Raw genomic sequence first — 24,054 nt, forward strand, 5'->3', positions numbered from 1 at the left:
GAAGGTGAGCAGAGAGTCTTGATTTTGGCAGTTTGACCATAAGAGGGTTGCAGGCAGATCTTGTGCGACCTGGAGGAATATTTGCGGGACAGAGCCCAGAGAGAGCTGGGGGGGCAAGGCCAGAGAGGAGTCGGTAGAAGACGGAAAGACCACCAACCTGCCTGTGGTGAGTGAGTGAGAGGCCCTTGGAGTTAGCTTCATCGCGGGAGATTCCAATGATTCTGAATGCTTTGGTTTCAACAGCGTGAAGACGAGCTAGGTGTGAGGCAGGAGCACCAGCCCAGAGGGGAGAGCAGTATTCCATTGAGCTGCGGATGAAAGCCTTGTATGTGGTGAGGAGCTCAGGTGTGCCAAGGAAGGACTTCACACGACGGAGGATGCCCAGTCGGCGACTGGCTTTGGAGGCCAGATTTGAAATGTGGTTTTCCCAGGAAAGATCATGGCAGATAGTGAGACCCAAAAGCTTGAGTGACAGAACTTCTTGGAGAGGATTATTCAGAAAGTGGATGGGAGGGTTGTCCAGTCGGTCTTTTCGGAGAGACATCGTAAGAGTGTGAGATTTGTCAGGATTGAAAGACATGTTCCACTTGTTTGCCCAGTCTGTGATTTTGTCCAGGTCTGCAGAGAGTGAGGAGGCTGCAGACTGCCGATCTGAGAGATGAAGAATGGAGCGACAGAGAGTAGAGTCATCAGCAAAGAGATACAGAGGATTTTCAAGAGAGTCAGAGAGATCATTGATGAAGACCAGAAAAAGCACAGGGCCCAGAACACTGCCTTGTGGAACTCCAGCCTGAACAGGAAGAGGAGATGAGAGAAACCCATTCAGGGCCACACGTTGACTACGACTAGAGAGGAAGTCCGCCAGCCATGCGTGGAGATTTCCATGGATACCAAAAGAGGAGAGTTTGGTGAGCAGAGCGGGGTGCCAGACCGTATCGAAGGCACGTGATCTGTCAAGGGAGACTGCTCTAATTTCCTGTTTGGCATTGAGGACCTCCATCCATTGTTGAGAAAGCAGAAGCAGCATGTCCAGAGTAGAGTGTCCAGGTCTGAAACCAAATTGATGATCAGAGATCAAGCCATTGGAGAAGAGGAAAGATTTCATATCTGAAGCAATGATGGATTCCATGACTTTGCTGATTAATTGGGAGAAAGCTGATTGGTCTGTAGTTGCTGGGATCTGTTTTTGCACCTTTTTTGTGCAAAGCGGTGATGTTGGCAGATTTCCAAGCAGATGGAAGATGACCTTGAGCAAAAGAGAGGGTGAAGAGAACAGAGAGAGGGAGTGAAAGAGCGTAAGAACAGGATTTTAGGACCCGTGGGCTGATGCCGTCAGGTCCAGTTGCAGAATCCGAGTCGAGGGTTGACAGAAACTTTTCCACCTTGTCAGGAGGAAAGGACACAGAGTCCAGGAGCAGCTGGGTACGACTGGGTACGGTGGGTACAGAGAGGGATGGGTTTGGGACACAAGATTTAGAGGCAAACACAGAGTTGAGGCATTCAGCTTTTTCACGTGCGGAGTCAGCCGTGTGGCCATTTGAGGTGAGGGAGGGGATGGAGGGGGAACAAACACCAGAAACAGATTTGACCAGGCGCCACCAGGATTTGGAAGAGGGAGACAGATAAGAGAGTTCGGTCCTGAGAACGGAGAGATATTGTTTCCTGGCTCTCCTGAGGGTGGACACACACTTGTTTCGGGCTTTGTGAAAGGAAATGAGATTTCCTTCCGTTGGATTTGCTTTCTAGGAGACGAAAGCAAGTTGTTTCTGGGCAATAGCCTCACCACAAGATTCCGTGTACCATGGACGGGAGGAAGGGTATGACAACAGAAGACGAGATGGGATAAATCTGTGCATGAGAGAGAGCAGTTTGCTTTGGAAGAATTCCCAGGAAGAATTTATGTCAGAGGCAGTAGAGATGGGAGACCAGTCCAGATGATTGATGGCTGCTTGAAGACCGTGCCAGTTGGCCTGAGTGAAATGCCATACTCGTCGACGCTGAGGAGGCTCTCTGAGAATGGTCAGAGAGATGTCCACTTTAACAAGCACATGATCAGAAGAGCCGATTGGAGCAGAAGAAGAGCAGCAGACATTTTCAAACAGACAGCAGACACTTTCTCACTTTTGTCCTTCAGAATCCTCTAGTAAGGTTTGACGAAGATAGCTGAAAGTGTTCGCGAGTTACTGCACTCAAAGCCAAACAAACAAACAAGACAGACCGACATATGATGAAAATTTAAAAATTACATTTTTTTTTTTAAAGACCAACATGTGACGTAAACAGCGAGGCTCCTGCAGAATCAAATTGAAAATTTTCGTCATCACAAACAAACATACAGGCAGAGGTTAAAACATAACCTCCATCCACCTCTCGTGGCGGAGGTAATTAACTTTATTCACGTTATAAATACAGGAAAATAATACTTTATTTTATATTCTTAATAACTCTTTTATTCATGAAAATAAATAGCACAAAACAATGCACAAACATGTTAGTTAAAGGTACAGTTTGGACAAATCTCAAAGTTGAAGTCCCTAACCCGATTTTCCCCATTACCACCTAAGTTTGCAGATTTTGCAGTTCATGGGGATTTTAAAGAATGTATCCCCCACGAACGGCAAGGTCCTCCTGCATAGACTTCAACACTCCGCAGGGTATCGTGTTCTATGAACTCTTCGCTATTTGTGAATTACTACTACTATACTATTTTTACGATCTCAAGTCTTCTCACCATCCTGTGGGGTTGATCACGGAACGTTTTTTGGTTCAAGTCCGGCAAGAACCAGCAGGCCATTAGCCATTCGACTAAAGGTGATTGTGGCAGTGATTTGTAAATTGTTGAGAGTTCCATCGATTCCTCACCAATTCTTCGTGAACGATACCATTGGATCTTTAACGCCTACCAACTAATACTCGCAGATGGGACACCCGGCCTCGCGCCCATCCAAGGGGCGGCACACTTCGTGATACAACGACCCTGGGTTTAATCAAAAGACAGCACGTTGTACTTCACAAAAGTATTGCATGTCTATCTGTGAGTGTCATTGAGGATGGAAAATGACGTAGAACGTGTAAAAAGTATCTTTTATAACACGTAGTTGTTGTTGCCATGGTTGTTGCTATTGTTTCTGTGCTCCTTCCGTGTACTTTTATATCCTGGTATTTTTCTTTATTTCATCGAGAAATATTGCTATACCGTACAAGTATAAAAGCCTGTCAAAATGACGGGTTGGAACAGTTTCTTTGACGTGCAGCCTCATGAGCGTGCCAAAGTCTGAAGCCTCGGCCTAGTTTATATCTTCTTTATTTATTCATTAGACACCCTATGGACATAAATGAACACTTTACTTTGTGTGAGTTTGCACATCACGTGCAGTGAATTTCACTTCCCTGCTTCCTGTATTTATTGTTATTTTAAAAACGCTTCTCTACACCACCCTTGAGGCTCGGTTTTCAAGCCACCGTCTACAATCCCAATAGAAGAGACATAATCTTTTATGAAAAATGTTTTTCGAGTTTGTTTTATCCTCAAAAAGAGATCGTAGTGAACACACATTTGTGGTAAAAGATTGGCCTTTAAAACCTACTCTTATGAAGGGGGACAGAGACAGACATCTGTACAAATGTACAACCACACATTGTGTTTTACTAGGGCATGCCCGTACGTGGGTGCCCGTTCCTTGCCCAAAAAAAAAACAAACGCTACCCGTACGCTCTACCCCGCCCGTACGCCCGTAAACAAAAAAAACAACGCTCTTCGCTTCCGCCCTTCGCTCTGACTGAATTGGGAGAAATAATGCGCATAAGAAATCGAGAAATTATTATTTTCTCCGGAAGAAATCGAATTACGAACCGTAATGGCGCAGGCTCTCGGGCTCGCAACAACGCGTTCTGTGATTGGCTGCCGGAAGTGAAGTCTTCACTGTCGCAAATGTGAAGCGATGAATACGATGAATCGCAAATTAGTTTTAATTAGTTTTAAAACATAGTTTAACGGCAACATCGTTTGCCGACGGGAAATAAATGAATACGCTCTCAAATGTGCCATCCGAGGCAGAGTCTGTTCGCCACGTTCGGCACACGTGATAGCTCGCTGCTCTCTGATTGGTTGAATCGTTTTTTGGACATAGCTCGGTAACTACTTCTGCGATTAATTTAAAACCTTGAAAAGGCACATCCTCGGGTCCCCAGCAATATACCTGGCAAGTTTCAAGTATATCGGACCGGTAGTTGTCGAGAAACAGCGGTCACAGACAAACATACAAACATACAAACATACAAACATACAAACAAACATACACACAGAGATTAGTGGAATTATAGATAGATATAGGTAGACATAATTTTGTGTGCTCCTGTGTCCTTCTAAAGTGTACCTGCTATCGTAGAATAATAAATGTTACCCTGTGGCGGACACGATGGCTCGCTGGCGCGGTGACATCATTCCGCGCACCAAGAGGGTGTCGGCCACGCCCGAGGGGTAGGCGTGGCCTCGGGATATACACGGGGCGCGCAGCCCCGAGCACCTCAGTGCTATAGTTGAGCTTTGGAATAAAGACTCTTTTTGGTTACCCGCGTTGTTGCTTATCTTCTTGCCAAACAAGTCGTGCGCATAGCACCGCACTTCACTGGTGACCTCGACGCTGGTTCAGCCACCGCTGACCAACAGAACGCGCCAATGTCAAACAACGCGGTCGCGGTGAAGCTCCCTGAGTTTTGGGAAGCTCAGGCAGAGGTATGGTTCGTGCAGGCCGAGGCACAGTTCCAACTTCGAGGCGTAACGGCGGATGAGACGCGTTATTACCACGTCATCGCCGCCCTCGGGCCCGGCACAGCCGCCAGAGTCGTGTCCGTCCTGCGGAACCCACCGGCTGACCACAGGTACGAGGCGCTCAAGCTTCTCCTCATCGCCACGTTCGGCCTCACGGAGTGCGAACGGGCGGACCGCCTCCTGGACCTTCCCGAACTCGGCGACACACGACCATTGGTGCGGATGGATTACATGCTGCCGTTGCTGGGTGACAAAGCCCCGGATTTTTTATTCCGGGCGCTCTTTCTACGCCAGCTACCGGCACAGGTACGCCTCGCGTTGGCCGGTTCCAAAATAAAGGAACCCCGCGCTCTGGCCGTCGAGGCCGACAAGTTTTTCGCGGCCTGTGACACGCGGGCGAGAGTCGGTGCGGCCGTCGCGGATCCTGAGGCTGATACCGATGCACACCGCGTGGCCGCCACCACGCCCCGCCCACCACCACCGCGAAAACCGCGGCCTCCGCCTCCGCCGCAAACCTGGTGCCGTTTCCACGCCAGGTTTGGCCACAAGGCTAGGAATTGTTGCCCGCCGTGCTCGTTTGGCAAGTCGGGAAACTACCAAGCCGGCGCTCGGTAGCGGCCCTGAGCATCGGCCATTCCGGCAGCCTCATTTTTGTCACAGACACCTTGTCCGGGCATCGCTTCCTCTGCGACACAGGCGCACAGGTGAGCGTTATCCCCGCCTTCACGTCAGACAAGCGAACCGCGGGCCGGGGCCCCGCGTTGCTTGCAGCCAACGGTACACCGATACGCACATTCGGGAAGCGCTGCCTCTCCCTGCGGTTCGGAGGGCAACGCTTTCAATGGACGTTCGTAACCGCCAGCGTGCCCATGGCATTGCTCGGTGCGGACTTCCTATGTGCAAATGGGTTGTTGGTGGACGTGAAGAACAGACGCCTCGTCCAGGCCGAAACGTTCAGCTCGCTTGCTTGCACGCTGAACAGTTCGTTGGGCAGCTCCCTGAGCGGCTCACCGAGCGGCTCGCCAAGCGGCTTGCTGAGCGGTTCGGTCCCGGCGAGGTTGGTCTGAACGCTTGCGGCAGCGGACAAGTTCACCCGCCTCCTCGCCAGCTTCCCGGCCCTCACGCGGCCCACCTTCTCGGCGGTGGCCGTCAAGCACGGGGTGGAACATCACATCCCCACCGTCGGCCCACGGTATACGCCCGGGCACGCCGCCTCGAGCCGATGAAGCTCGCGGTGGCAAAGGCGGAGTTCGCTACGCTGGAGCGGCTGGGCATCATACGGCGCTCCAAGAGCGCTTGGGCATCGCCACTGCACATCGTGCCGAAGCCCGGCGGGGGATGGCGGCTGTGCGGAGACTACCGCCGCCTCAACGTTGCCACCACCCCCGACCGCTACCCGGTCCCTCACATTCAGGACTTTTCCGCCCGTTTGGCAAAAATGTCCTTCTTTTCTAAGGTGGACCTCATCCACGGATACCACCAGGTCCCCGTCAGGCCGGAGGACATACCGAAGACGGCCGTCATTACACCATTCGGCCTCTTCGAGTTTCTTCGGATGCCCTTCGGGTTGAAGAATGCGGCTCAGGCGTTCCAACGGTTGATGGACAGCGTCTTGCGAGACTTGGATTGCGTTTCGTCTACCTGGACGACATCCTCGTCACCAGCGCGTCCCGCAAAGAGCACCTCAGCCACCTCCGCATGCTCTTCGAACGCCTGGGCCAGCATGGCCTGATCGTAAACCACGCCAAGTGCCGGTTCGGCGTCGCCGAAATCGACTTTTTGGGGCACCGCGTCACCAGGCACAGGGCCACCCCCTTACCGGCAAAGGTGGAGGCGGTCAAGGGGTTTCCGCGCCCCCGCACGATCAGGGGGCTCCAGGAGTTCCTGGGCATGGTAAACTTTTACCACCGTTTCCTGCCCCGCGTCGCCCAGCTCCTGCGCCCCCTGCACAAGGCCCTCCGGGGGAAGCCGGGCAAAGGTGACGTTGTTTGGACCGAGCAGATGGACGCGGCGTTCGCGGGCGCGAAGCTCGCCTTGGCTAACGCCACCATGTTCGCGCACCCGGCGCTCGATGCACCGATCGCCCTTACCACCGACGCATCAGACTACGCGGTGGGCGCGGTGCACGAGCAATGGGTGCATGGTGCTTGGCAACCGCTGGCGTTTTTCAGCCGGCAGCTTTGACCGCGTGAACGCCGGTACAGCACCTTCGACCGCGAGTTGCTCGGGCTCCACCTGGCGGTCCAGCACTTCCGCCATCTGCTCGAGGGCCGTTCGTTCACGGCCTTCGTCGACCACAAGCCCCTGGTTTTCACGATGGCCAAGGTCGCCGAGCCATGGTCGGCCCGGCACCAGCGTCACCTCTCGGCCGTGTCCGAGTACACGACGGACATCCAGCACGTCGCGGGAAAGGACAACCCGGTGGCGGATTGCCTTTCCCGGTCCGTCGCCCACGCGGTCCACCTCGGGATCGACTATGCCCGGATGGCGGCGGACCAGACCGCCGACCCCGACGTCCAGGCCTTGCGGACCGCCGTCACGGTCCTCCGCGTCACCGAGGTGCCGTTCGACGGCGCGGGCACGGCCCTCTTGTGCGACGTCTCCCTCGGGCGGCCTCGCCCCATCGTGCCCGCGGGCTGGCAGTGCCGGGTTTTTGACGCCATCCACGGCCTGTCCCACCCGGGCACGAAGGACTCCCAGAGGTTGGTCGCCGACAAGTTCGTCTGGCATGGCCTCCAGAAGGCCATCCGCGATTGGACCAGGACGTGCCTCGCGTGCCAGCGTGCGAAGGTGCACCGCCACACCCAGTCCCCGTTGGCCCCTTTCACGGTGCCCGAACGTCGGTTCGACCACGTTCACGTGGACTTGGTGGGACCTCTGCCCCCCTCGCGGGGTTTCACCCACGTCCTCACCATGGTGGACCGCACCACCCGGTGGCCGGAGGTCGTGCCTTTGGCGGCGACGACGGCGGCGGACGTCGGGCAGGCGTAATCGCCACCTGGGTTGCCCGGTTCGGCGCCCCCTCGGACATCTCGTCCGACCGCGGCCCCCAGTTCACCTCGGAGCTCTGGGGGGCGGTCGCGCGGGGGCTCGGTGTCCAGCTGCACCGCACCACGGCCTACCACCCCCAGGCCAACGGCCTGTGCGAGCGCTTCCACCGCTCCTTGAAGGCCGCGCTCCGGGCCACCCTCCGCGATGGCGGCTGGGTCGACAGGCTCCCCTGGGTCCTGCTGGGCCTCCGGACGGCGCCCAAGGACGACCTGCGCGCATCCGCGGCGGAGTTGGTCTTCGGACAACCGCTGCGGGTGCCGGGCGAGTTCCTCCCCGACTCCACGGCACCATGGTCCGCAGCGCAGCAGCGCTCCGCACTGCAGGAGACCGCCCGGAGGTTCGCCCCGGTGCCGACGGCGCACCACGGGTGCCCACCAACGCACGGCGGAGTACGTGTTCGTCCGCCACGACGCCCACCGGACACCACTGCAGCCCCCGTACGACGGGCCCTTCTGCGTGCTGGAGACCGGGGCGAAACACTTCACCCTCGACATCGGCGGTATTCCTGACCGCGTTTCCGTGGACCGCCTCAAGCCAGTGGGTCGGCCCCCGCGGCGGGGCCGCCCCTCGGTGGGCGGTCCTCCGGCACCACCGGCACGCCCCCCCCCCCCCCCGGTCCTGCACCCATCCCAGGTGCCGCCGGAGGCATCCCAGATGACATCCCGGCATCCCAGACGCCGCCAGCCGCCAGAGGGCACTTCGGCCGGGTCATCCGTTTGCCCCGCAAACTGACCCTTCAGGTGCACGGGAATTCGACACGATGGCTCGCTGGCGCGGTGACATCATTCCGCGCACCAAGAGGGTGTCGGCCACGCCCGAGGGGTAGGCGTGGCCTCGGGATATACACGGGGCGCGCAGCCCCCGAGCACCTCAGTGCTATAGTTGAGCTTTGGAATAAAGACTCTTTTTGGTTACCCGCGTTGTTGCTTATCTTCTTGGCAAACAAGTCGTGCGCATAGCACCGCACTTCAACCCTTTGGAACCACTGCATTAAGTTCCCATTCCCGTGTCTTCTTCCTCAATCCCGGAAACACGGGCTTTTAAAACAGGTGTGGCGGACACAAAAGCCCACTGGCGTGGTGACATCATTCCACGCACCAAGTGGGCGGTGGCCACGCCCGAGGGGTAGGCGTGGCCTCATGATATACACCGGGCGACCAGCCCGGAGGAGTTGAGTGTTACAGTGTAGTCTTACAATAAAGACGTTTATATGTTACCGCTTGTCCGCTTCCTCCTTGCTCACAAGCAGCGCGCGTAACGCCGCGCTTTACTGGTGACCCTCGACGTTGGATCTGCCGGAGCGATCCTTCCACACGCGACGCCATCGCCATGGCCGCCTTCGTCAAACTTCCGGAATTTTGGGAGGCTCAGGCCGAAGTCTGGTTCGTCCAGGCCGAAGCCCAATTTCAGCTTCGGCACCTCACCGGCGATGACACTCTACTGCCACGTCGTCGCCTCCCTCGGGCCCGGCACGGCCGCTCGAGTTGTGTCCGTCCTTCGCCACCCACCGGACGGCCACAAGTACAAGGCACTCAAGCGGCTACTCCTAGCCACGTTCAGCCTCACGGACGACGCACGGGCCGACCGCCTCCTGGATCTCCCCGAGCTCGGTGAGACGCGCCCGTCGGTCCGAATGGACCATATGCTGTCACTGTTGGGCGACGAAGCCCCCGGTTCGCTATTCCGGGCGCTTTTCCGTCGCCAACTTCCAGCGCAGGTTCGCCTCGCGTTGGCCGGGACCGGGCTAACGGAACCCCGAGCATTGGCGGCCGAGGCGGACAAGTACTTCGCCGCTTCGGACACGCGGGCGAGCGTTGGCGTGGCCGTCACGGCCTTCGACGCTGATGTTCCACAGCATCATCTTCTACAGCACGCTGATGTTCCACAGCATCATCTTCTACAGCACGCTGATGTTCCACAGCATCATCTTCTACAGCACGCTGATGTTCCACAGCATCATCTTCTACAGCACGCTGTGGTTCAGCAGCATGCTGATACGCACCTCGTGAACGCCGCCACGCCCCGCCCACCGCCGCGGCGAAAACCGCCACCGCGGGGAAACCCGTCGACTCCACCGGCCTGGCGGAGCCAGCCGCGCTCCTCCAGCTCCACCACCTGGTGCTGGTTCCACGCCAAGTTCGGCCACGAAGCTCGGCGGTGTCATCCGCCGTGCTCCTTCAACGGGTCGGGAAACGCCCGGGCCGGCGCTCAATTGTGGCGATGAGCGCCGGCCGTTCGAGCAGCCTGCTGTTCATAACGGACACCTTCTCCGGGCGCCGTTACCTGTGCGACACGGGAGCACAGGTGAGTGTCATTCCCGCCGGCACGTCAGACAAGCACGCCGCGGGTGGGGGCCCCGCGCTGCTTGCCGCGAACGGGACGCCCATCCGTACGTACGGAAAACGCTGCCTCTCTCTGCGGTTTGGAGGGCAGGTTTTCCGATGGACGTTCGTCACCGCCGACGTGCCCATGGCACTGCTTGGCGCGGACTTCCTGTGCGCTAATGGGCTCCTGGTCGACGTCAAGCGCAGACGGCTTGTCCAGGCCGAGACGTTCAGCTCGCTCGCATGTGCGTTGCCAAGCTCAACGAGCGGCTTGCCAAGCGGCTTGCCGAACGATTCGGTTCCGGCCACGTTGGTCTGTACGCTTCCGGCAGCGGACGCATTCACCCGCCTCCTCGCCGGCTTCCCGGCCCTCACGCGGCCCACCTTCTCGGCGGGGGCCGTCAAGCACGGGGTGGCCCATCACATCCCCACCGTCGGGCCACCGGTCTACGCCCGGGCACGCCGCCTCGAGCCGACGAAGCTGGCGGTGGCAAAAGCGGAGTTCGCTACCCTGGAGCGACTCGGCATCGTTCGGCGCTCAGAGAGCGCTTGGGCGTCGCCGCTGCACATCGTGCCGAAGCCCGGCGGGGGATGGCGACCGTGCGGGGACTATCGCCGTCTCAATGACGCCACGACTCCCGACCGCTACCCCGTCCCCCACATTCAGGACTTTTCCGCCCGTTTGGCGGGCAGGTCCTTCTTCTTGAAGGTGGACCTCATACGCGGCTACCATCAGGTCCCCGTCAGGCCGGAGGACGTCCCGAAGACGGCGGTCATCACGCCATTCGGACTCTTCGAGTTCCTGCGCATGCCCTTCGGTCTGAAGAATGCGGCTCAGGCGTTCCAGCGACTGATGGACAGCGTCCTGCGCGACTTGGATTTTGTCTACGTCTACCTGGACGATATCCTCGTCGCCAGCGCGTCCCGCGAAGAGCACCTACGCCACCTCCGCACGCTCTTCGAACGCCTGGGCCAGCATGGCCTGATTGTGAACCCCGCAAAGTGCCGGTTCGGCGCCGCCACAATCGATTTTCTGGGGCACCGTGTCACCAGGCACGGAGCCGTCCCCCTGCCGGCCAAGGTGGAGGCGGTGAAGGGGTTTCCGCGCCCCCGCACGATCAGAGGGCTGCAGGAGTTCCTGGGCATGGTGAACTTTTACCATCGGTTCCTGCCCCGTATCGCCCAGCTCCTGCACCCCCTGCACGAAGCTCTCCGAGGTAAGCCGGGCAAAGGCGACGTTACCTGGACCGAGCAGATGGACACGGGGTTCACGGGCGCGAAGCTCGCTTTGGCTAACGCCACCATGCTCGCGCACCCGGCGCCCGATGCACCGATCGCCCTCACCACCGATGCCTCGGACTACGCGGTGGGCGCGGTGCACGAGCAATGGGTGCGTGGAGCTTGGCAACCGCTGGCGTTCTTTAGCCGGCAGCTTCGCCCGCCCGAACGCCGTTACAGTACCTTCGACCGCGAGTTGCTCGGACTTCACTTGGCGGTCAGGCACTTCCGCCATCTGCTCGAGGGCCGGGCGTTCACTGCCTTCGTCGACCACAAGCCGCTGATCTTCGCGATGGGCAAGGTCACCGAGCCGTGGTCGGCCCGGCAGCAGCGTCACCTCTCGGCCATGTCCGAGTACACGACGGACATCCAGCACGTCGCGGGGAAGGACAACCCGGTTGCGGATTGCCTTTCCCGGGCCGTCGCCCACGCAGTCCACCTCAGCATCGACTATGCCCGGATGGCAGCGGACCAGGCCGCTGACCCCGACGTCCAGGCCTTGCGGACCGCCGTCACGGGCCTCCGCGTCACCGAGGTGCCGTTCGACGGCGCGGGCGCGGCCCTCTTGTGCGACGTCTCCCTCGGGCGTCCTCGCCCCATTGTGCCCGCGGGCTGGCAGCGCCAGGTGTTTGACGCCATCCACGGCCTGTCCCACCCGGGCGCGAGGGCCTCCCAAAGGCTGATCGCCGACAAGTTCGTCTGGCATGGCCTCCGGAAGGCCGTCCGCGGCTGGGCCAGGACATGCCTCGCGTGCCAGCGCGCCAAGGTGCTACGGCACACCCAGGCCCCGTTGGCCCCGTTCACGGTGCCGGAACGCCGGTTTGACCACGTCCACGTGGACCTGGTGGGACCTCTGCCCCCCTCGCGAGGTTTCACCCACGTCCTCACCATGGTGGACCGCACCACCCGGTGGCCGGAGGCCGTGCCCTTGGCGTCGACAACGGCGGCCGATGTCGCGCAGGCGTTCGGCGCCCCCTCAGACATCTCATCCGACCGCGGCCCCCAGTTCACCTCGGAGCTCTGGGGGGCGGTTGCGCAGGGGCTCGGGGTCCGGCTGCACCGAACCACGGCCTACCACCCCCAGGCTAACGGCCTGTGTGAGCGATTTCACCGCTCATTGAAGGCCGCGCTCCGGGCCACCCTCCGCGACGGCGGCTGGGTCGACAGGCTCCCCTGGGTCCTGCTGGGCCTCCGGACGGCGCCCAAGAAGGACCTGCGCGCATCCGCGGCGGAGTTGGTCTTCGGGCAACCGCTGCGGGTGCCGGGCGAGTTCCTCCCCGACTCCACGGCACCATGGTCCGCGGCACAGCAGCGCTCCGCTCTGCAAGAGACCGCCCAGAGGTTCGCCCCGGTGCCAACGGCATGCCACGGGCACCCACCGACGCACGTCGCCCCGGAGCTTCGCACGGCGGAGTACGTCTTCGTCCGCCACGATGCCCATCGGACACCACTGCGGCCCCCGTACGACGGGCCTTTCCGCGTGCTGGAGACCGGGGCGAAGCACTTCACCCTGGACATCGGCGGTACTCCTGACCGCGTTTCGGTAGACCGCCTCAAGCCGGCCCACCTCGATGTGGACCATCCACCGCCAGTGGCCCGACCCCCACGTCGGGGCCGCCCTCCTGCGGGCAGACCCCCGGCACCGCCCAGCCCCGCCGCCACGGCGCCCCCCGGTCCTGCACCCATCCCAGGGGCAGCCAGGGGCATCCCACCTGGTATCCCTGCACCCCGGACGCCGCCGATCGCCAGGGGGCGCTTCGGCCGGGTCATTCGACTGCCCCACAAACTGGCCCTCCAGGTGCGCGGGAATTCTGGGGGGGCGCGTGTGGCGGACACAAAAGCCCACTGGCGTGGTGACATCATTCCACGCACCAAGTGGGCGGTGGCCACGCCCGAGGGGTAGGCGTGGCCTCATGATATACACCGGGCGACCAGCCCGGAGGAGTTGAGTGTTACAGTGTAGTCTTACAATAAAGACGTTTATATGTTACCGCTTGTCCGCTTCCTCCTTGCTCACAAGCAGCGCGCGTAATGCCGCGCTTTACAGGCATTATTATGATTAAACGGACACGTTTTTGTTCCAAGTAAATCAATTATTAGCTTACCAACGGTACCCATTTCTATTATTTTAAGACAGATTTATCTCTGAACCGCTGCATTATTCTATAAACTGCTAAATTAAAGATCGAGTTCCCGCTTCTTCTTCCTCAATACTGGATATAAGGGCTTTTAAAACGGCCACCTTTCTGATTAAGCGACAACTAACTTTTGTCCCAGGTACATCAATTAATAGATTTTAAAAGGTGCAATTTTTATTATTCAACGGCAGCAGGACCCATTTGGAATGAAGCGACACATGCATACACACACTTCTCCTGTTAGTAATACATCATTTTATTTTTAAAACATAATTCTTACAAAAATCCCTTTCTGATACTTTGCTCCAGTCAGTGATCAAACACAAGTTATAAGTTATCAACTGTGCTTTGAACCCTACATGCACTCGATAGACCACCTAACCCCATGCAGTCTTGAGAAAAAGGACATTGGAAGGATCTTTTCATCTCATGCTTTGTATTTTGCACTAAAGAAACAGCGCTAGGTGCCGCCATTTTGAATGCCGAATCTCAGTTACTCTGCCCTCAGGGCATGTGATGGCATAACTATTTTGTCCAAATACTGCTAAACGGAAGGATTTTTGAAATCGGCAAGAAGGTGATTTGTGTTCTACAGTGTTCAAATATGTAATTAAATTGAAATAAAATAAAAAGATTTATACGCTGTAGAAAAAAAAAACTTTTTTTTTTGGAAGTTAACCGCCATTGATGCACTGTCTTTTACACTGTAGGAGTAAGTAAATCGGAAGAATGGACGCGACAAAAAGCTGGAATTCGTCCGAGTTTCTTTATTGTGTCAAATCAACTCGGGTACTCTGAAAAGCCCGTTTATCGGGCAGCAATATATATACACATTATCCCGGAGCGTTTGCCCGGGAAAGGCGAGACCGGGCGTGCCCGGGCGTCCTGGGCGAACCCTGGAAAGGCGAGTCTGGACATGCCCGGGCGTCCTGGACGAGGCCTGGCAAGTCGAGAGAGGGCATGCCCGGGCGTCCTGGACGAGCCCTGGAAAGGCGAGGCTGGGCGTGCCCGGGCGTCCTGGACGAGGCCTGGCAAGTCGAGAGCGGGCATGCCCGGGCGTCCTGGACGAGCCCTGGAAAGGCGAGGCTGGGCGTGCCCGGGCGTCCTGGGCGAGCCCGGCATGGTGATCGCTCCGCGTCCTCGGTAGGTGCAAGGCGATTGTGTATACCCAGCGGTAGCCGCTACACACGTCCCCCCAGAATCGACTTGCACCGGCAGGGTCAATTTAAGGGGGGGTCCTGATGACCCGGCCGAAGCGACCCCTAGCGGGTCGTGGGGGGGGGGGCTCCGGTGTGGTGGTGGGCGGTCGAGTGGGGGGCACCGTGGATGGGGGGCGGCATCGCCGCGGAGGAAGGGCCAACCGTGGCGGTTGGTCGATGTCCACATGCGCCGGCTTGAGGCGGTCCACCGCAATCCGGTCCGACCTGCCGCCGATGTCGATGACGAACGACTTGTCGTCCCGTCGCAGGACCCGGAAGGGCCCGTCGTACGGCGGCCGGAGTGGCCCCCAATGTGCGTCATGACGCACAAAAACAAAAACGTACTCTGCTGTGCGAAGCGCTGGGGGGACGTAGGACTGGGGGTCACCGTGGTGGGACGTTGGCACGGGGGCAAACCGTCGGGCAGTCTCCTGGAGGTCCGAGCGCTGGTGAGCTGCGGACCAGGGACTGGTAGCGTCGGGCACAAATTCGCCCGGGACGCGTAGCGCCTGGCCGTAGACAAGCTCGGCGGTGGATGCCCGGAGGTCCTCCTTGGGTGCCGTGCAGAGGCCCAAAAGGACCCACGGCAGCCGGTCGGCCCAACCGCCGTCCTGAAGGCCGGCCATGAGTGCAGCCTTCATGGAGCGGTGGAACCGCTCGCACAACCCGTTGGCTTGGGGGTGGTAGGCCGTAGTACGGTGGAGCTTGACCCCCAGGTTGCGGGCGACCACGTCCCACAGCTCGGAGGTGAACTGCGGTCCGCGGTCCGACGAGATGTCCGCCGGTGCGCCGAAGTGGGCGACCCAGGTGGCGATGAAAGCCTGCGCCATGTCGGCGGTGGTGGTGGAGACAAGGGGAACGGCCTCCGGCCACCTGGTGGTCCTGTCCACCATGGTGAGCAGGTGCGTGAAACCCCGTGATGGGGGGAGGGGGCCCACCAGGTCCACGTTGACGTGGTCGAAACGTCGTTCGGGCACGGTGAAAGGTGCCAGCGGGGCCTGGGTGTGTCGGTGGACCTTGGCCTGTTGGCAGGCTGTGCAGGTGCTGGTCCAATCGCGGACGTCCCGTCGAAGGCCGTGCCAGACGAATCGTGCCGACACCAGCTTCTGGGAAGCTTTCCGGCCCGGGTGGGAAAGGCCGTGGAGGGAGGCGAAGATGCGGCGTTGCCAGGTAACGGGCACGATGGGGCGAGGCTGGCCTTGGGAGACGTCGCAGAGCAGGACAGTGTCCGCAAAGGGGATGTCGGCCAGGCGGAGGCCCATGTCCCCCGCCCGGAGGGCTTGCACCGTGGTGTCGGTGGTTTGGTCCACCGCCATAAGCGCGAAGTTCACGCCGAGGTGGACCGCGTTCGAGCTGGCCCGAGAAAGACAGTCAGCCACGGCGTTGTCTTTGCCGGCGACGTGCCGGATGTCCGTGGTAAACTCCGACACGGCGGAGAGGTGGCGCTGTTGGCGGGCCGACCACGGCTCCGTGACCTTGGCCATTGCGTAATCCAACGGCTTGTGGTCGACGAACGCCGTGAAGGGTCGGCCCTCCAGGAGGTGGCGGAAATGGCGAACGGCCAGGTGTAGACCGAGGACCTCACGGTCAAACGTGCTATATTTGAGCTCGTTCGGCCGGAGTTGCCGGCTGAAAAAAGCGAGTGGCTGCCAAACCCCATTCACCCATTGCTCATGTACGGCGCCCACCGCGTAGTCGGAGGCATCCGTGGTGAGGGCGATGGGAGCGTTGAGCACCGGGTGAGCGAGCAGTGTTGCGTCGGCGAGGGCCCGCTTTGAGTTTTTAAAGGCCGCGTCCATTGCTGCGGACCAGACGACGTCGTGCTTGGCCGGCTTGCCCCGGAGGGCTTCGTAGAGGGGCCGCATGAGTTGAGCAGCGCGGGGCACGAAGCGGTGATAGAAATTCACCATTCCCAGGAATTCCTGCAGGGCCTTTATGGAGCGGGGACGCAGAAACGTGGTGATGGCCTCGACCTTGGTTGGCAGCGGCATGGCCCCGTTCTTGGTGATGTGGTGGCCCAAAAAATCAACGGCCGTCGTGCCGAAGTGGCATTTGGCCGAGTTGACGATGAGGCCATGCTCGCTGAGGCGCCCGAACAGTGTTCGGAGGTGGAGGAGGTGCTCAGCCCGGGACGTGCTGGCGACGAGGATGTCGTCCAGGTAAACGAAGAGGAACGGCAGGTCGCGCAGCACGCCGTCCATCAAGCGCTGGAACGCCTGAGCCGCGTTCTTGAGGCCAAACGGCATTCACAGGAATTCGAATAAGCCGAACGGCGTGATGACGGCCGTTTTTGGGACGTCGGCCGCCCTGACAGGTACCTGGTGGTATCCCCGTATTAAATCGATCTTCGAAAAAATGACCCGTCCTGCCAAACGGGCGGAGAAGTCTTGGATGTGCGGGATCGGATACCTGTCGGCGGTGGTAGCGTCGTTAAGGCGGCGGTAGTCGCCACATGGGCGCCAGCCACCCCCTGGTTTTGGGACGATGTGTAGTGGCGAAGCCCACGCGCTATCGGAGCGCCGCACGATGCCGAGGTGTTCCAAAGCGTCGAACTCGGCTTTGGCCACGGCGAGCTTGGCTGGGTCGAGGCGGCGGGCTCTGGCGTAGACCGGCGGGCCCGTGGTTGGTATGTGGTGCTCGATCCCATGTCGTACTGCGACGGCCAAAAACGTCGGCCGCATGAGGGCCGGGAACTCCGCGAGCAGGCGAGCAAACTCGTTCGCCGCCGGGAGGGCGCATGCCAGCTCGGTCGGAGCGGAGCTGCTCAATGTGCATGCCAGGGAGCTGAAGGTCTCGGCGTTGACGAGGCGACGCCGTTTGACATCAACCAGCAGTCTGTGTGCGCAGAGGAAGTCGGTGCCTAGCAGAGCCATGGGCACGCTTGCGGTTACAAAAGTCCAATTAAAGCGTTGGCCACCGAAGCAGAGGGTGACATTGCGCGGGCCGAAGGTGCGGATGGCCGATCCGTTGGCCGCAACCAAGGAGGGGCCGCAAACCGCGGACTGCCTGTCCTGATCGGAGGCGGGTATGACGCTCAGTTGGGCGCCGGTGTCACACAGGAAGCGCCGTCCGGACGCTTTGTCCCTGATGAAAAGTAAGTTGCCCGTGTGGCCGGCGCTCATGGCTGGTAATGAACGCCGGCCCGGCCGTTTCCCGGCTTGCCGAAGGTGCACGGGGGTTGGCATGTCCGGGCCTTCTGTCCGAACCTGGCATGATAATAACACCACGCCTGGTCAGGTGGAGGCCCCGGTCGTCGTGCTGGAGGTGGTCGGCGTGGCGTAGCGGCCGCCAATTGCGTCGGCAGTTCGGTCGTCGACCGTGCCGGGTGCTCGGGCGCCATGGGCATTGCTTCGGACGGCGGTGGGCTCCAGGTCGCTGCTCCAATGCGTTGGCCTGCCGCGGAGATGTTGTCGGCTTCCCTGGCGAGGGCGCGGGGATCTGTGATCGTCGTGCTTGCCAGGGCAAGGCGTACGATCGAGCCGAGGCGGCGAGGCTGGCTAGGCAGCTGACGGAGGAACAGCTCCCGGAACAGGAAAGCCGGAGAGTGCTCGCCGAGCAGCGAAAGCATGTAGTCCATTCGCTCGGACGGGCGCGTGTCGCCGAGCTCGGGCAGGTCGAGCAGGCGCCGTGCGCGTTCCGCCGATGAGAGGGCGAAAGCGTCGAGGAGGAGCTTTTTAATTGCGTCGTATTTGTCAGCGGCTGGTGGGCTCTCGAGGAGGCTCAGGGCGCGGGCCGCGGTGGCTGAGCCGAGTGCTGCTACCACATGGTGGAAGCGGGTGTCGTCGGCCGTGATGCCTCGCAGTGCGAACAGGGAGTCCGCCTGGGCAAACCAAACCGCCGCGTGAGCCTACCAGAAGGTAGGCAGTTTGAGGGCAACTGCCGTGTCCATGTCGGGTCACCAATGTAGGAGCTGGGCTCCAATGTAAATCGGAAGAATGGACGCGACAAAAAGCTGGAATTCATCCGAGTTTCTTTATTGTGTCAAATCAACTCGGGTACTCTGAAAAGCCCGTTTATCGGGCAGCAATATATATACACATTATCCCGGAGCGTTTGCCCGGGAAAGGCGAGACCGGGCGTGCCCGGGCGTCCTGGGCGAACCCTGGAAAGGCGAGTCTGGACATGCCCAGGCGTCCTGGACGAGGCCTGGCAAGTCGAGAGCGGGCATGCCCGGGCGTCCTGGACGAGCCCTGGAAAGGCGAGGCTGGGCGTGCCCGGGCGTCCTGGGCGAGCCCGGCATGGTGATCGCTCCGCGTACTCGGTAGGTAAGTGCAAGGCGATTGTGTATACCCAGCGGTAGCCACTACAACACCATCTTATTTGACACGTTAATAATAATAATAATTCATTTATTTTGTATAGCGCTTTTCAAGAAGCCCAAAGGCGCTTTGACAGAGTGGAAAACATAAAGCATAACAATACATGAAAACAACAATTGCAAAAAGACAAGAATCAATAGGGAAATATTTAAAGCAAAAGGAGGGAGAAGGAGAAGAGATAGTCAGGGGTTAAATGCTGTGGGTTGAATGTTGAATGCAGTGTTGAACGGGTGGGTCTTGAGTGATGTTTTGAATGTGGTGAGTGAGGAGGAGTCTCTGATGGTGTGAGGTAGTGAGTTCCAGAGGGTGGGAGCAGCGATGGAGAAGGCCCTGTCCCCCCAGGATCTGAATTTGGTCCGGATGGAGGGGGTCAGGAGGTTGGTACCAGCAGAGCGGAGGTTGCGGGTGGGAGTGTGTCTGGAGAGGAGGTCAGCCAGGTAGGATGGGGCCAGGTTATGGAGGGCTTTGTAGGTCAAGAGGAGGATTTTGTACTGGATTCTCTGAGGGATGGGGAGCCAGTGAAGCTTGTAAAGGACGGGGGTGATGTGGTCACGGGTCCGGGAATGGGTGAGTAGATGGGCAGCGGAGTTCTGAATGTATTGGAGTTTATTGGTGATTATTGAGGGTGAACCAAAGAGGAGGCTGTTGCAGTAGTCCAGACGGGAGGTGATGAAGGCGTGGATGAGGGTTTCTGCAGCCATGGAGGAGAGGGATGAGCGGAGATGGGCGATGTTTTTCAGGTGAAAGAAGGCTGTCTTTGTGATCTGTTTAGTGTATTTGTCGAAGGAGAGGGTTTGGTCAAAGATGACGCCAAGATTCCGGATGTGAGGGGAGGTGGATACTGGGATACCGTCGATGTTGAGGGCAAGGTTATGGGTGGATTTTGTGAGCGTTTTTGGGCCAATGATGATTATTTCAGATTTATTGCATTAGTTATTCGTGCCTGATGTTTGAGTCTTATATGATGTCCTTAAAAGCAGTAAGATTCCTGTTTGGAAAGATTTTGTTTTGTTTTGATTTGATTTATTTTAATTTTCAATTTTTTTTATTTTGTCTACCTGACTCCTCTGTGCGCATGCGTGAATCAGAACGACATTCTGTACAATTTGTCAAATTCAGCTTCAGAGCCAAAGTACCGCTAAACTACATGTTCCTGTTGAGATTCATATTCTACATTTTCCAAAACGTAAAATTCAATTGGAGTTAAGTAGTTCCTCAATCAGACAGATAAAGTGGACCAAATACTTAACCTCGGTTTTCGCTTGGCGCGTGCGGGGTAATAAAACAGAACAAAAAAGATGACATTCCAGGTGACAAAATAATTTTAATGTCCACGTTCTTTTGACCTTTGCCTTTTCTTTTTTTTTTAACTGCAAAGCACATGCCTTTGAACCAAAGACGGTGTTCGCTTTTCATCCATGCGACAAATACCTGGAGCTCTTTTCGAAGGTGAAGATGTATTTGTTAGCTACACCTGCTGATTACATTTAATTTGCGTTAATTCCACGCAGTTTGCCTTTATCTCGAGCAATACGTGTGCTCGTCTCGTCTTGTTGTATTTGTCTGTAGCAATTGCTCAGAGCTCTGCAGATTCAGGATCCGAACCACCGAGGGACCGACGCCATCACAATTGGCGTCGCGGGAGAAGCAAGCGAGGCTCCCGCAGGATGAGGGGTCTCAGCGCGCGCGAGCTGGGGGCGAGGGGTCTCAGCGCGCGCGAGCTGGGGGCGAGGGGTCTCAGCGCGCGCGAGCTGGGGGCGAGGGATCTCAGCGCGCGCGAGCTGGGGGCGAGGGGTCTCAGCGCGTGCGAGCTGGGGGCGAGGGGTCTCAGCGCGCGCGAGCTGGGGGCGAGGGATCTCAGCGCGCGCGAGCTGGGGGCGAGGGGTCTCAGCGCGTGCGAGCTGGGGGCGAGGGGTCTCAGCGCGCGCGAGCTGGGGGCGAGGGGTCTCAGCGCGCGCGAGCTGGGGGCGAGGGGTCTTCGCTGTGAGGAAAGAGGTCTACGTCAGAGCAAGCAATTAACTTTACATCTTCCCTTTCACGACCTTCATTTCCAATCTGGTTGCGCCGTCACACCCCGCGGTTCAAGAGCTCTTCATCCATCTGGACATAATTGCCTCGGCCTGTGAACGCTAATGAGGGTGCGGTTTGGGAACGGAAATTGCAAATAAAATCAAGGTGAGCGTGGGTAGTTCAAACTTGGGAACACGGACCGGAGATCAGGATGCGCTGAAAGGCACCCGAGGGACCCGAGGGTGGCTCGGCACGGCTTCCACGCTCGGCATAAAGAGCAGCAATTGAAGTGGGTAGGGGGTATGGGTTAGAGTTAGACACTCTGTCCAGAAAAGTTGGGACGAAAAACTTATTCTGATGTAATAAACACGCCACAGTCAATGGAGCCCAGTGGGAATTTGTTCTGTTGATCACCTCCGCCACCAAAGGTGGATGGAGGTCATGTTTTCACCTTTGTCTGTCTGTTTGTCTATCCGTTTGTTTGATTGTGAACAAAATATCTCAAAAGGTTGTGGACGGATTCGGACGAAATTTGGCAGAGATGTAGCGTATGTGAGAAGGACGAAATGATTAGATTTTGGTGAAGATCCGGATTCGGATCCGGCTAGTAGAATTTTTAAAGTGATTCTTCACCATTGGGAGATCGGGACAAAAACGATACATAGCAGGATATCTCAAAAATGGTGTGCACGGATCTGGACGAAACTTGGTGGACAGGTTGGGTGTCTGACAAGGACAAATATATTCGATTTTGGTGAAGATCTGAATATGGATTCGGATATGAGAATTATTTAATTTTTTAAGTGATTCTTCAGCATTGGAAGATTGGGCCAAAAACTATACATAGCGGGATATCTCAAAAAGTTGTGGATGGATTTGGACGAAACTTGGCGAACAGGTTGTGTGTGTGACGAGGAAGAATCGATTCAGTTTTGGTGAAGATCCGAATCCGGCTAGTATAATTTTTTTAAGTGATTCTTCACCATTGAGTGATATGGCCAACCAGGTGGAGGTATGCTCTCTCCTGAGTGCCCTTCTAGTTACTTTTGCATGTGGAATGAAGAACTAGTCTTGTTGTGAATCTGTGCGTCAAATTGTATCGGTGGAAAGGTCGAGTCGATGAAATCGACAGACCATTGATTTGGGTATGGAACAAAGAGAATCTAACGCTCCGACGAAGGGTAAAGGCCCGAAACGTGAGCTTCTCCTCGCTTTCCACTGCGGCGAGTTTAACCTCGATCAACGTCCTGTTGGTTTCATCCATGATTTTAGTTATAACGTGTTCACTGGATTCAGTGCTTTTTGAACTCACGATATAGGCCGACAAGGAAAGTCCAAAACTTATATAATATGCACCTCACGTATATACAGCACTTGCAATAAGTGGTGTCCAAAGTTTTGTCTGCCTGAGCAAACGAGATGTATTTCGACGCAAGTCTGGTTAGACGACAAAAGAAAACCTTGGACTGACGAGGAAAGGATCCTTCTGCCGATCAACATTTTATGAGTCACGTGATGCTCAAATGAGAAAGCACAATGTTCACAAAAAGTATTTGCAAAGTGAGGAACTTTGCAGATTTCTGAGCATTTAGACATTTGCAGACTTGGGAACATTTATTTGCGACGACTATAATAAGGAGGTGTCTCTCCGCTTTGTCAACAGGTCAGCTCGGTCCATGTGATGGACTGACAGTCGTGGAATGGTACCCTGGAATTTCTCAACTTTTAGCACTATTTCACATTTTAATTTGACCTGATCTGTCAATTTCAGCCTACCTGTCCTATTTTTTCAACATTGGCACAACTTGTTCTCCGTCCTGAGGACATTGCCCACAGTTGACTTGGTCCAACGTGATGGAAATGTGGCACAAGCACCCCGTGCTCACAAACATCAGTCGTTTTGCTCACGATATCTTGATTACAACTGAGTTTCACCACCGGTATACACCATGCACACCTATTACAAAGTAATAGTGCTTTGCGTTGTGAGGAAAACAGACAAGCATATTGGAAGGGTTCATGTCAAGTTTAGGGGTGGTGCTCTCGTTACTTTTAAACGGGTAGTGCAAATGTAAAATACAGTATATCTTTTTTGGCCCTATCTCTCAATGGCGAAGAATCACTTAAAATTCTAGTATTCGGATTCGGATCTTCACCAAAATTGAATCAATTCCTCCTTGTTACACACCCGACCTGTCAACCAAATTTCTTCCGAATCTGTCCGCAGCTTTTTGAGATATCGTGCTCACAAACAGACAGACAAACAGAAGGACAGACAGGGGTGAAAACATAACCTATGACCACCTTTGGTGGCAGAGGTGACGAGGGCATTCTAAACGTTTTACGACCGGAATACAATAATTATTGTCAAACAGGTGCCACAAATGAACAATAAATAGTATATAATGGGGCTCATTTGAAAACAAGACCGATAGTCTAACAATGGCGTAGCCAGGCTTGGATCTCCCGAGTGGAGGATCTGCTGTTCCCCATTTGTCAGGAACATACATACACCGGACGGAATGACAAACGCTGTTCCAGATGACATTGCCCTACAGGCTACGCCATAAAAATCTGGCTATCGAACCACGTGACTGATGACGTCATCATTATTTTTTCTTGACCAAATTATCCCCAGATCACGCTCAAGAAATTAAATACTGATTGGATCAAGCGTTCTACTTGTCAATTTATGACGTCATAATGAAGGCAGCAATGACATCATCATTAACATATGTTCTTCCCTATTGGGACTACTTTACAATGAGCCACCTTTTACTTTTTTATTTTTTCCTTGGAGCGATTGGAGATATAGAGGTGCAAAGTTTTTGTTTTTTCCAAGATGGCGCCCATACCACGTGACCTATGTCATCATAATTGTCATTAAACATTCTACAAGAGGAGTCGCTCCTATGGTGAAAATTTTGTCAATTGGACCGGCAGTTGCAGAGAAAACAAATTTTA

At 56.7% G+C, this 24,054-nt stretch overlaps 1 protein-coding gene across 1 annotated transcript in view; it reads right to left on the reverse strand.

The window, feature by feature from the left end:
• NOS1 (nitric oxide synthase 1) overlaps positions 1 to 24,054 on the reverse strand; it is a 111,116-nt gene that overhangs the window by 66,239 nt on the left and 20,823 nt on the right. The gene's annotated exons all lie outside the window — the stretch shown is intronic.

Source organism: Myxine glutinosa, chromosome 6, assembly GCF_964187855.1.
Source record: "Myxine glutinosa chromosome 6, kmMyxGlut1.1, whole genome shotgun sequence".
In the NCBI taxonomy this organism is placed as follows: Eukaryota; Metazoa; Chordata; class Myxini; order Myxiniformes; family Myxinidae; genus Myxine; species Myxine glutinosa.